This window comes from Pinus tabuliformis, chromosome 9, assembly GCF_031772625.1.
Source record: "Pinus tabuliformis cultivar Carrire ecotype Pingquan chromosome 9, CPIR1, whole genome shotgun sequence".
NCBI lineage: Eukaryota > Viridiplantae > Streptophyta > Pinopsida > Pinales > Pinaceae > Pinus > Pinus tabuliformis.
In genome coordinates, this window is record NC_142307.1 from 699,385,037 (window position 1) to 699,398,006 (window position 12,970).

Consider the following 12,970-nt stretch of genomic DNA (forward strand, 5'->3'; position numbering starts at 1 on the left):
TCACCGCATCTGACACTGTGATTTGCCTCCCTCTTATCATAGATTGCCTGTTCTATAAATTTTGTAGGAATTCAATAGCAATTGCTTCGTTGGGTTGCTGAAATCGTGTGAAATATGTTATCTACCTGGCTCGGGCTAGAATTTCTCTGGCTACATCAGAAACAACTAGTATTAGCGGCTCCCTACGTACTATTCTCCCTCCCATACTGCCTAGATTCTACAAAAAGTTAGTGTAGCAAAGATATCACAGCAATAAACAGAGCCAAGTGACGGAACAGCAAGTTGTTATAATGGTTATTTCGAATGATACTTTACAAGCATGAATACTATTAACTAGGACTTGCTATTGTACCACTTACTCCGTAATCATGGAATGTCGTATTGCCCTGCACAATTGAATAAAGGACTGGCACGCATACATAAATACATTGGAGGTTGCTCCTCTCCCCCCTTTGAAATGATAGGTTGCCTTCGACTGAATGAGTGAAGGAATGACGTGCTGGCGGCAAAGTACAAGGGTGATAAAAGTGGCAAGGTACGCATATTAATGATAGGATCGCAAAATATATGGAATGTTGAAATCAATGCATATAACGAAAATTATCAATAAGTGTGGAGATGCCATGAGGTGATTCAAAAAGGAAAAAGGACATCTGACACAGGAAAGATACTTTGCCGTCATCATTCCACTTAAACTACTATGATTTATTTTTAAAAGATATCGCATGCATAAAGGTTCAAAAATAGATTAGGAACATAATCTCTCTGTAGTAATGGTAAAAAAATAAGAAAAGGGAGTTATAATAACTATTGATGTTGAAAATACGACTCCAATACCATCAACAGAGCTTCTGTTGCCCGCAGGTGTTTATAACCTCGACAGAGTTGCTTTTTCACCCTTTGGAACCATGATCCTCTATGTATAATTAGGAAAGTGCATTATGATGTCAGAGTAGAGACCAATGTGCTGGCTTGGTAACCAGATGAATACATTGCCATTCACTGGGAAGGAGCGAAAGGTGGGTAGGTCGGCTCGTGATGAGACCTCCTGTTCCAAGGACTTTATTTTTCTGATGCATCCATTGGACCATATCCCTGGTGTGGTGGCCATAGTGGGAATGCCACTTCGTTACTTCCTTATGATCATGGTAGGCTGGCTCATGATGAGACCCCCTATCCTCTATCTGAAAAATCATAGAATTGTTAGTAAACATAATATATATATATATATATATATATATATATATTTAGACAACACTTCCTACTTATATATAGAGGGTGGCTCAACTCTCCTTAAGAGTAGGGATGGTGGAAGAAGTCTGAACATATCAATAGAAAAAAAGTATGCCCTTAACCTTATTTGATGATAATGAACAGAGAGAATTATAGGGGTTAGGGAAGAACCAGCATGGTACAAATAATCAATCAATTCGATTTATAGTGAAAATAAAGACAGTGAAGTGATATGGATGGTTGTGTCCTTCCTTTTTCGATCAGTACAAAGCAATCTCATTAAAGATGATAATATTTGATTTTCTTGTTCCAGTAAGCTTCAAATTTGTATCCTTACACATATATTTGTATACTTGCCCTATAGAGGATCATAAAGAGTGAGCAAAGGAAGGAAATAAAATTCACAAAGTGCTTATTTCCAAAAGGAAACAACAAAAGAAAACCTCACACAAAGAGTGATGTTCCTTATAGGGAACAACAAGAAAAAAACGCACAAAAAGGTGATGTTCCGTAGAGGGAACAGAAGATGTTCCCTGTAAGGAACAACAAATGAAAAATACATGCAAATGGTGTTGTTCCCTGTAGGGAACAACAAAAGGATATATACACGAAATTGTTGTTCCTTATAGGGAACAACAGTTGTTCCTTAGGAGGAACAGCAAGAAGAAAACTGCACACTGAACCTGCTATTCTTTAGAGGGAACAACAAGAAGAAAAAATTGCACACCGAAATTGTTGTTCCTTAGAGGGAACAGCAGTTGTTCCCTATAGGGAACAACAAAGGAAATACATGCCAAAAAAAAAAAAAAAATTGGTTGTTCCTTAGAGGGAACAACAGTTGTTTCTTAGAGGGAATAACAGTTGTTCCTTATAAGGAACAACAAAAAGAAAGAAGAAATTGGACGCAAAATTGCTGTTCCTTAGAGGGAACAACAGCTGTTCCGTGGAGGGAACAACAGCTGTTCCTTGGAGGGAACATCAAGAAAACGAATACACACGAAATTGTTGTTCCTTAGAGGGAACAACCACTGTTATATAGAGGGAACAACGGTTGTTCCTTAGATGGAACAGCGGGAAAACAAAGACACACGGAATCATTGTTCCTTAGAGGGAACAACAACTATTCCTTAGATGGAACAATGAGAAAACAAATAGATACGAAACTATTGTTCCTTAGAGGGAACAGCGGGAAAACACAAAAGTGTTGTTCCTTAGAGGGAATAGCAGTTGTTCCTTAAATGGAACAGTGAGAAAACAAATACACATAAAACTGTTGTTCCTTAGAGGGAACAGCAGAAAACAAATACATGAGAAACTGTTGTTCCTTAGAGGGAACAACAACTGTTCCTTAAAGGGAACAGCACGAAAAGAAAGAAGTGAAAAAATGTTCACAAAATTGTTGTTCCTTAGAGGGAACAGTGGCTGTTCCTTGGAGGGAACAACAGTTGTTCCTTGAAGGGAACATCAAGAAAAATCTGCACACCAAATTGTTGTTCCTTAGAGGGAACAACGGTTGTTCCTTAAAGGGAACAACAGTTGTTCCTTAAAGGGAACAGCAAGAAAAATCTGCACAAACATTGTTGTTCTTTAGAAGGGACAACAGTTGTTCCTTAGAGGGAACAACAGTTGTTCCTTAGAGGGAACAACAAAGGAAAAAGAAGAACTTATATCCAATTTATACAAGCAAATTCAATCAAATAGAAAGGAAAAATTATGTACAAATTTAAAAAACAAATAAATTCTCCACTAGGCCGATGCTGTGGATGGGTTACCCTCCTCAGCAAGAATTTGTATGATGGAATCTTCCCATAATTATTGGCAAAAGGATTCCTTGGTAAGACGTTTGTGATAAAGTCGTACTCGATGTCCATTCGCTTTAAAAGAGTAGCCAGACCCATCAATGGTGGCTAATGTGAGGGTGCCATTATCATGCACCTCTTGTATCTCATAAGGCCCTAACCATCTGGTTTGGAGTTTTCCCGAGAAATCCTGGAACCTAGAATCATACAGGAGTGCCCAATCTCCTTCGTGGAAGATCTTCTTCTTGATAAGGGCATCATGCCATTTCGCTCTTTGTTGTTGGATCAGTGCAGTGTGCTGAAGAGCTGATAGTCGGATTTCATCCAATTCATTGATTTGATGTAGCCTATTAATCTGTGCTTCATTTAAGTCCAAGCCTACCTCCTAAGCTATCCTCAATGTCTGGATTTCAAATTCAATTGGGAAGATAGGTTCTTTGCCAAACACTAGTTGATATGGGGAATATCCCGTGGTATTTCTCCATGTCATGCGGTATGCCCATAGGGCTTCTGGCAATCGGGTAGCCCAGTCACATCTATGTGATGCAATTGTCTTTGTGAGTATTGCCTCGATTACTTTATTGGTGCTTTCTACCTGGCCATTTTCCTACGGGTGGTATGGAGTTGTGATTCTGTGCATGATATGATGATTCTTTAATGTTGCAGCAATCTTATGGCCTATAAATTGTGGCCCTCCATCTGTGATTATTTCTCTAGGCAAGCCATATCGCACGAATAGTTGGAAAAGAAAGTGGATCACTGAGTCCTCTGTTGCCCTTGGTAATGCTTCTGCCTCCACCCATTTAGTCACATATTCTGTTGCGACTAATATGTATGTCTTTTGATTAGATGATGGGTTTATTAGACCAATGAAATCTAATGCCCATTGTTCAAAAGGTTCAATGACTAATTGCAGATGCAGGGGCATCTCATCAGACTGCCCAGGGCGTCCCATTCTTTGGCAATTGTCGCATGCCTGGACAAACTTCTTGGCGTCTTTAAAAATGGTGGGCCAATAATAGCTCGTCTGCAAGACTTTGTGACCAGTCATGCGGTCTGCAAAATGACCACCGCAAGGCCCATCGTGGCAAGCTTTCAAGATGTCAAAGACTTCATCTTCCCTGACACATCTTCAAATGTGCATATCGGCCCCTGTATGAAATAAATATCCTCTGATCCAGGAGAACCGAGTGCTATGCTGTACTATTTGTTTTCTTTCATTAGGCGTCAGGTGCTTGGGTAATTTTCCCACTGCTAGGTAGTTTGCGACATCCGCATACCATGGTGTTTTCACAGTGACAGCGAATAAGTGTTCATCAAAGAACTAGTCTTCTACTGTTGCCAAGTCATCTTTTTTTTGCATTCGTGAAAGGAAGTCTGCTACTGGATTTTATTTTCCTCATCGATATTTGATAGTTATGTCGAATTCCTGCAAAAGGATCAACCATCTTGTCACTCTTCCATTTGTAACAGGTTTATTAGCTAGATATTTAATAGCAGAGTGATCAATATACAAAACCACAGGGTATCCTGTTATATAATGTTTGAATTTATCAATAGCATAGATTACAGCCAAAAATTCTTTTTCAGCCACAGTATAATTTAATTCAGCAGGAGATAGATTTTTGCTGATGTAATATATTGCATATGGCTTTTTATCTTCCTCCTGGCCGAGAACTGCTCCAATGGTCGTGTCTGAAGCATCAGGCGAAATCTGGAATGGCAAATCTCAGTTTGGGCCCCGTAATACAGGGGCTATTAATACAAGCCGTTTTAAATCTTCAAAAGAAATGTCACATTTGTTAGTCCAAATGAAATTGATATTTCTTGTTAATGCATATAATGGTGCAGCAATTTGAGAAAAAAATCTTTATAAATCTTCTATAATAGCCAGAAAATCCAAAGAAACTGTGTACCTCAGTTTGTGTGGAAGGGGTAGGTATTAAAAGAATTATCTGAATTTTTGTTGGGTCTACCAGGATTCCAGTTGTTGAGATATAGTGACCCAAGATGAGGCCCTCGGTCATCATCATGTGGCATTTTTCATGGCTTAAACAGAGCCTGGTAGTAATGCATATTTGCAAAACTTTCTCTAATGTTTGTAATGCCGACTTGAAGTCATCTCCGTAAGGTGTAAATTCATCCATATACACCTCAATCCCTTCATTTATCAGATCTGAAAAATGCTGAGTATAGCCCTCTGGAATGTGGCAGGTGCATTGCACAACCCAAAAGGTAAGACCCTGTAACAAATGTCCCCCAAGGGCAGGTAAAGGTAGTCTTATCCTGGTCTTCAGGGGCAATTTGAATTTGATTGTAACCGCTGAAGCCGTTTAGGAAAGAAAAGAATTTTTTTCCTGCCAATGTGCCCGAGACCTGGTCAATGAACGGAAGGGGAAATTGGTCTTTTTGGGTTGCTTTATTAAGCTCTCTATAGTCAACACATATACGCCACTTTCCATTCCTTTTAGGCACCACTACTAATGGAGAGACGCATTTGCTGTCAGATATAGGGTAGATGAAATTTACATCTAACAATTTTTGTAGTTCAGTTTTAACAATGTCTTTAAGGTGAGGGTTTAACCTCCGTTGAGGTTGTCGAATGGGCCTGGCATCTTTCTCTATATAGATGTGGTGCATGCATAATTGGTGATCAATCCCTTTCATGTTCAGGTAATCCTCTTTATATTTTCTCAGAAGTTGAATAAGCTTCTGCTCCTGGTCAGCAGTCAGGTTTTTGTTAATATTTAAAGTTTTTCCTATTTCAATTTCTATAGTTTTGCTGTTATAAACAGGAGTTGTTAGTATTGATTGGTCGTTAATATCTTTTAAGGGATCTTCTTCTATTTCGTTATTGATAGCTACTTCAATCATGTGACATTTTGGATGGGATACGCCATCTGGTTGGTTAATGTAAGTGTTAATGATGTCATCTTCTGTTTGATCCTTAAATTCGAGAGCATCTTCTATAGTTAGTGGAAATCTAATGTTTTCAGTTAGATATGATACAGGTTGTTTTCTGGTTTTTATTATTGTTAAACTTGGTTGAGTTGGAGGATATAAGGCTAAATTCTTCACATTGCTTCCTCTTGCTATAGTCATGCTGCCTGTTCGACAACTTATGTAAGTATCTGTGGTTGCTAAGCAAGGTCTACCTAGGATTAGGGGATGTCCATCGAGTCAGTTTCCAGGATTGCTGATCAGAAAGTCTGTTGGGTATTCCCAAGAGTCCATAGACACCATAACATCCTGAAATGTGCCTTCTGGTTTAACTACCGATCGGTCAGCCAATTCCAACAAGGTCGTGGTTAGGTCCAAGGATGTAATGCTAAGCTTTTGACAAGTTGTTGTCGTAAGAATATTGATTGCTGCTCCTAAATCAACTAATGCATTGGGAAAGGAGCAACCATTTATTTGCACAGTGACTATAGGGTTTCCTGGGTCCTCATATTTTACAGGTGTTTCTCTGCCTGATAGTAAATCAGATAAGGTACCAACTACATGGACAGTTGGGGTTGTTTTTATTTTCCTCTTCGGCTTTTTCGTACACAATTCCTTAATAGTTTTTGCATAAATTGGAATGTCCTGAATAGCCTGGAGGAGAGGTATTTTTACACACAAATTTTTCAATTCTCCCAGAAGATCAAAATCGGGATATTCGATTGGGCGGGGTATGATTAATCTTTCTGGGAATGGTGGAGAAGAGGTGATCGTTTGATCGTGAGTTTTCTATTTAACCATGTTCTCCACTTGTGGTGCTTGTTCTACAGGTAACAGATCTTCAATTTGTATATTTTTATCCCCCTTTGATTCTATTATCCGTCTAGACCTTAATTGAAGCTCATTGCACTCCCTTAACTCGGTTTCTAGCTCTGGTCCTTCAATAATTTGCACAGATTGAACTGGTCTGTTGTTGGGGTTCGGGTTGGGTTGGGTTGGGAGCTGCGGTCGTAGGTTGGTCTGAGGGTTTTGTTGCAATGTGTAGGGTGCTGGCAGTGTAGGTTGAGGTAGGGGGATTGTTCTTGTTGGCTGGTTTGTAGGTCTTTTCCAGCTTGACTGCCAGTTCTGGTTCTGTGAAGTGGAGGGTGACCATTGAGATTGATATGCATTATTCTGCCAAAACGGTGGGAAGTAAGAGGAATTTGGCCAATTGTTATTTTGATTTGATTGGTTGGGCCAAGGTGGCATAGAGAATGGTTGTTGTGACCAATTGGAAAAAGGTGGCTGGTTCTACCACATAGCTCCTAGGTATTGTTGCGAATTATATTGCGAGGGTTGAAAGAAAGAAGATGGATCAGTAGGCATACCTGTTTGTCGTGGTTGCCATTGGCGATGCTGATTTAGCAGGTAGACTGGTTCTGTTTCTTCCTCTGCCTCCTTATAGACTGCTTTTAACCCTGGGAGTGATGGGCAGCTTTCTGTGGCATGATCTTTAGTACATATGGCACAGGTTTGCACCATATTCAGCAGGCACTCTTTGTGACTATGCTTCTTCCTGCATCTAGGACAGAATATCACCAAGTTTTGTTCTGCTTCAACCTGATTTTGCTTGGCTTGCATAATGTCTAATTGTGTTGTCAGAGTTCCCAAAATATCTGTTTTGAAATCCTCTAGCAGATTACCAATTTCTGCATGAGTTACACCTCCACCGGAGATTTTGTTGTCCCTGGTGGCCATATCGCGTTCTGCTGGTTTCAATCTCGTACTGCCTCTTGAGCACCTGATACACAATTTAATAATGTCAGCATACTCTTCTTGATATATATCACCTTTACCCATAATATTTAATGTCTCTATCCATTGTTCTTTCATCCCTTTAATCAATGTAGTTTTTAGCACATTATCAGGCAAAGGCAGAGTTGCATAGGGAGACCGTTGGAGGTTATATTGAAAACGTTCCACATATTCTTCTAACGTTTCACTAGGTCTTGCTACCATTTGGAATATTTCGTCTTTCAATTCCCTAGATCTGCAATAGTCCTGATATTTTTTAAGGAAAGCGGTTTTCATTTGATCCCAATCATTTATTGTGCCCCCACCTAATCCCATAAACCAACGCAAGGCTGCTCCTTTTAATGTAGAGGGAAACAACTTTAGTTTTTGGGGGTCGGTGGTATAATCATAACCCTGACATAATACATCAAATTCAAACAGAAATGCATCTGGATCCTCTGATGTTAGTCCATGAAAGGTGGGAATATTTTGGAGAGGGATAGCTTTCATGGGTGCATTGACAGTTGTGTCAACGATGGGATACTACAATGTAGAGGTCTGGGGTACTTGTGGGTTGTTGGCCATTTGATCAAATATATGCCAGTACCCTTCTAAGATCTCTAGAGAGTTATTCCTAGGATGATTAGAAGGGGTGGGAATGATCTTAACAGCACTCCCTCGGTCTGGGATACTGGGTGCTCCTTGTTGAATTACTACCTAAGGGGATCTTGGCTCTTATGTTTCCCCTGTTTCTCCTCCTCCTTCATGAATATTACAAGAATTCCCTTCTTGTGAAGAAATTGGGCGAGAATTTTCAATTTCTTGAAAACTCTGCGCAGTTCTTACTGTTTTGCTGTGGACCTCAGTGTAGGCTACAGATGGTGAGCCTGTGGCTGGAAGGGAGATAGTAGGTTGTCTGGAACCAACGTTTCTGGGACCTACTGATGGCTGAGATTCTGATTTCTTTAGATGTCGTCTATGAAAGTTGATCGTCCAAGGGTCACTGGTCCCTTAGATCTATCGGGTTTGGGTAGTGGAATTGGATTGTTTTCGAGTTTTTTCTTCTTAGCCATTCATGCAAACAATTCAAATTTTTATCTCTACACTAAGTTCCTAACAATTCTGTTGGAAAGCAGGCAGGGGAGCAGGCATTTTACATGCTCCATACGCAGGTTCTTACCTTTCGTTTTTAATACCCAGTTCTCTCTCAACAGACAAGCAACAAATACCTACTTCAATTTTCTGTAATTGTGCTGAAAAGCGGGCGGAGGAGCAAGCACTTTACTTGCTCGTTACGTAGGTTCTTACCTTCTGTTTTCAATACCCAATTCTTCTTCAACAGCAATCATCAGATGTACATTACTCTTTAGAAATGGCTACACTCTCCCCGGTAGTGGCGCCAAAATGTTGGTCGATAAAAGGTGCCTTTTAAAACTCCTAATTATCCTCACATTAATTATCAATCCGAGAAAGTCTTCTTATTTCAAGAGTGTACACAATGTGTGGCTGCTATTTACTCAGAGAGTAATGTTTCTAAATTGCAGTACAGATCTTTTAAATACAAGAGTAAACGGATGCATCTAGTAAATTCCAATTGTAATTAAAGAAAACTCAATCCTTTAATGAAATCAAATCTTACATTCATCAAAGTAACAACAACATCAGTTGAGAGTACAGTAGTGATAACTCATCCCTCTTTAACTGATTTAATCTAAATCAAACCCAATCCTCAATAATTAATCTAAACAACAAATGAATATCAATCTGAGAGTTTCAACAGCAATAGTTAATACTCTTTACAGTTGATTATATTAAGCGGAATATTTATCTAAGAAACTTGATCTGAAATGAAAGCAAACTGAATCAATGACAATACTATGAATGATATAAAGTAAAGAGATTCTGTTAACACTAGAAAATAATAAACAGCGCAGTGATAAAATCACAGAAAGCAAGAATACTATCAAACCATCACACTTGCGAGAATTGGAAATGTATGACACAAGAAGAGCAGTTGAATCCACCAGAGGTCGGGCCCTTAGCCGCCAGCGAAACACTGCTAAGTTACTTCAGGAAATGCGAGGGAACAACAACTTTACTTATATATTAATCATCAAACTGAATGAGCATTACAATATATTCATGTTCTTCTCGACAGCGAGAGTCTGTGATTACAATTACAATTACAATAATACAGAAATTCCTCCTCTCTTCCTCCTTACAAAACATCTCCTTTTATAATAGGAAAGGGTAAAAAGATAAATGATAAACGCGATCCCTCAGGATCTCTCGATCCTGAGGGATTCACAACAGTTTTCCTTCTTCAGACATCGTTTCCTTTCTTGCGCTGAATCTTCTGATTTGCTTTTGGCCTTATCTGCAACTTTCGCGTTCCTTCCTTAGCTTGTCGATGTTTTTTGTTCCTTCATAGGGAACAGCAATTGTCCCTTTTGTTGTTTTCTTGCATAAAGAAAGGTAATAATTAGCTAAGTCATAACTACAGATAATTCCTTCATTTCTTATCGTATTTCCTTAATAGATTAGCACATTAAGATATAGAAATGATAAGAATAAAGGAAAAGTATGATGAGTTTAAAAGTAAATGCATACCTTTTCCATGACTCAACAAATGGCTATCAATACCTAGTGGAAGGACAAGATATTTTCAATGAAGGGTTGTGGATTTGACAATGCAATGGAAATTTTGTGACTAGAAATTCAAGACTTGACTTGATACAAGGGTGGCACTTCTAGGGAGGTGCCTACAAATTATCCCTAGCCTAATTCATGATTTAAATTTCCAATCTCTACCATTTCCAAGTGGAGGAGGATAGAGCCATCAAGAGGCATAATATTCCTTGGATATTGGATCCATGACCTCTGGGATGACTTGTTATGAAGGGAATGTGTCGTTGAGAGAGTCATGTGGAATAGGAAGAATGATGGCCTATGTCACATGTAGTCAAAATATTTTGATCATATTCCATATTGGGATGGAGGTTCTGACCAAGGTCAACAGTTGCTAATGGAACTGGCGAAGAGGAAATTTATTCTACATAAAGCAGCACATGCTCACCAAACAAGTCTACATTCAAAGGAGATCACACCACCAAAGGATCAGGGGATCAATGGGATCCATTAGTGATGGAAGAGATCATATTCATGCAAGAAAATGAAGTCAGCAGAGTATCAGTGAGGGTATAGGGAAAACACCTATAAGTGATGGGATTTTAAACAATCCCTCCCTAACATTCTTGTAAGCCAGAGGGTTATCTCCAATAAATGGCACTCTAGTACCCATAGTTGTGAATTTGGTCATTGACATACAATAGTCAAGTATGTTATTAGTAGCGATATTACCCTTGTGGGGAGATTAAAAAACACAAAATATCAATGATACAACAACAATAATAGCATAGAACCAACTACGCCTAAGGAGTAGATTATAGTCCAATGGGGCGTCAACAAGTTCTATGTCAATGGTACCAGTGTTTTCCCTTAGCTTAATGGAAAATGATAGAAGGACACCATGAGGTAGAAAAGTATGACCATCGAAGGATTGAAGTGTAGTACTTGAATTAAGGAATTTTGGAGAAACAAGGGATTTCCAATGTGATTATGCCATGATACAAGTAGAATATCCCCATCCACAAGGTGTGGCACACATCAATATTACAGATGCACATCGAGATCTAAAAAGTGACTTGATGAGATAATCTAAATGGAATGACATCAACATCAAATCAGATCAAATTTGACTTTGAGGGATCAACCTCTCCAATGGTGGTCAATAAGGCCTTTTGTTTCATATGACATCTCTACAAAAACTCCAAGGCATACATGGCACAAGGCACTTGGGCTAGGTCCTCAACAATACTATAGTGCTGGGCAACTCTAGCATTTGGGTGGTGTGTTGACTTTTGGAGAACACCCTTAGGTGGGGAAAACATTGGCTCCAAATGAGTATCTAGCATAAGAGGTCCATTAAGCACTAGGGATGACTGGGTCCTTAGTTGCATAACTAGACTCAAGAGTATCATAAGAATTAGCTCTCATAGACAAGTTGACTTGCTCATTGCATATTATGATAAGTGTTATGCCTCCAAGAAAATGTTTCCCTCTATGCCCCAGGAAAAAGTGGAGGAGATTGTACAACCATTTTTTTTAGTTTTGGTGGGAAATTGATGTTCAAAATAGTTGATTATTGAAACTCTAATAAATTATTCATATATATTAACCCATACCCATAATCTCATTATCCTCACCCATTATGAATATGCAAATTAGGAATCACTCATTATAAATTGCTATCCCAACAAAACGCTATAAACTCTAGACAACCATTTAGGTTATATAAAATACATACATAACCGATACGCCCGCCTAAATAATTTTGTTGCCATCGCTACTTTATATTATTCTCATGCGATGCACCAAACCTCATAAAACGCCGACAACTTAGCTGCCTCGAGGAGCCACAGGCGGTGGACCATCGTCTCTAGTGGGCCAAGTTGTTTTGTTCTCCACATCTCCATCATTCTGCCCTTCTCCAGTGAGCTCTCTACGTCACTGGGCACCCTGCAGGTAGAGCAAGGGGGCAGGAGTCGTATGATATGGGAGGGAGGTGTCAGAAAAGCCGAAAATTCTGTCATGACACCTCCACATTTATCCGCTTCTCGATTTTGGTGGTTCCTCCAACGCTGGCGTGAATTATGGCAGCAAGGCTGGAATTTACGATGTCTTCCGATGATATATATACAAAAAGTTATACATATAATTTAAAGCCGTAGTCTTTAACGCGACTTTTTGAAAGCCTTTCCGGCGATTTTTTCCGGTGAAAATCCGGCAGTGATTTATGGAAATCCAAGTTTGATAACTAGTTTCTGCACAATGAAACTGTCCCAGGGGTTTTTCATGGTGCTGAATCCGAATATGCAGTTAAAAAACCATTTTAACTGCAACAAATCATGATTTCAGCTCAATTTCTTCCGCCGGATTCCGTCACCGGAATCTCAAAAAGTCGCATTATAGACAACTCCTAATTTAAATGGTTCGTAATGATCAATATTTAAATATTAAAATGGTTTTGAGGGTTAATTTAATTGGTCAAGTTTTTATTACTAAAAGTATTTTGTTAATAAGAGATTACCAGGACAATTTCTTTTAATGTCTTTAAAGTTAGGCTTTGCTAATAAGTCAGCTAGAAAATTATATTGTTATTATTT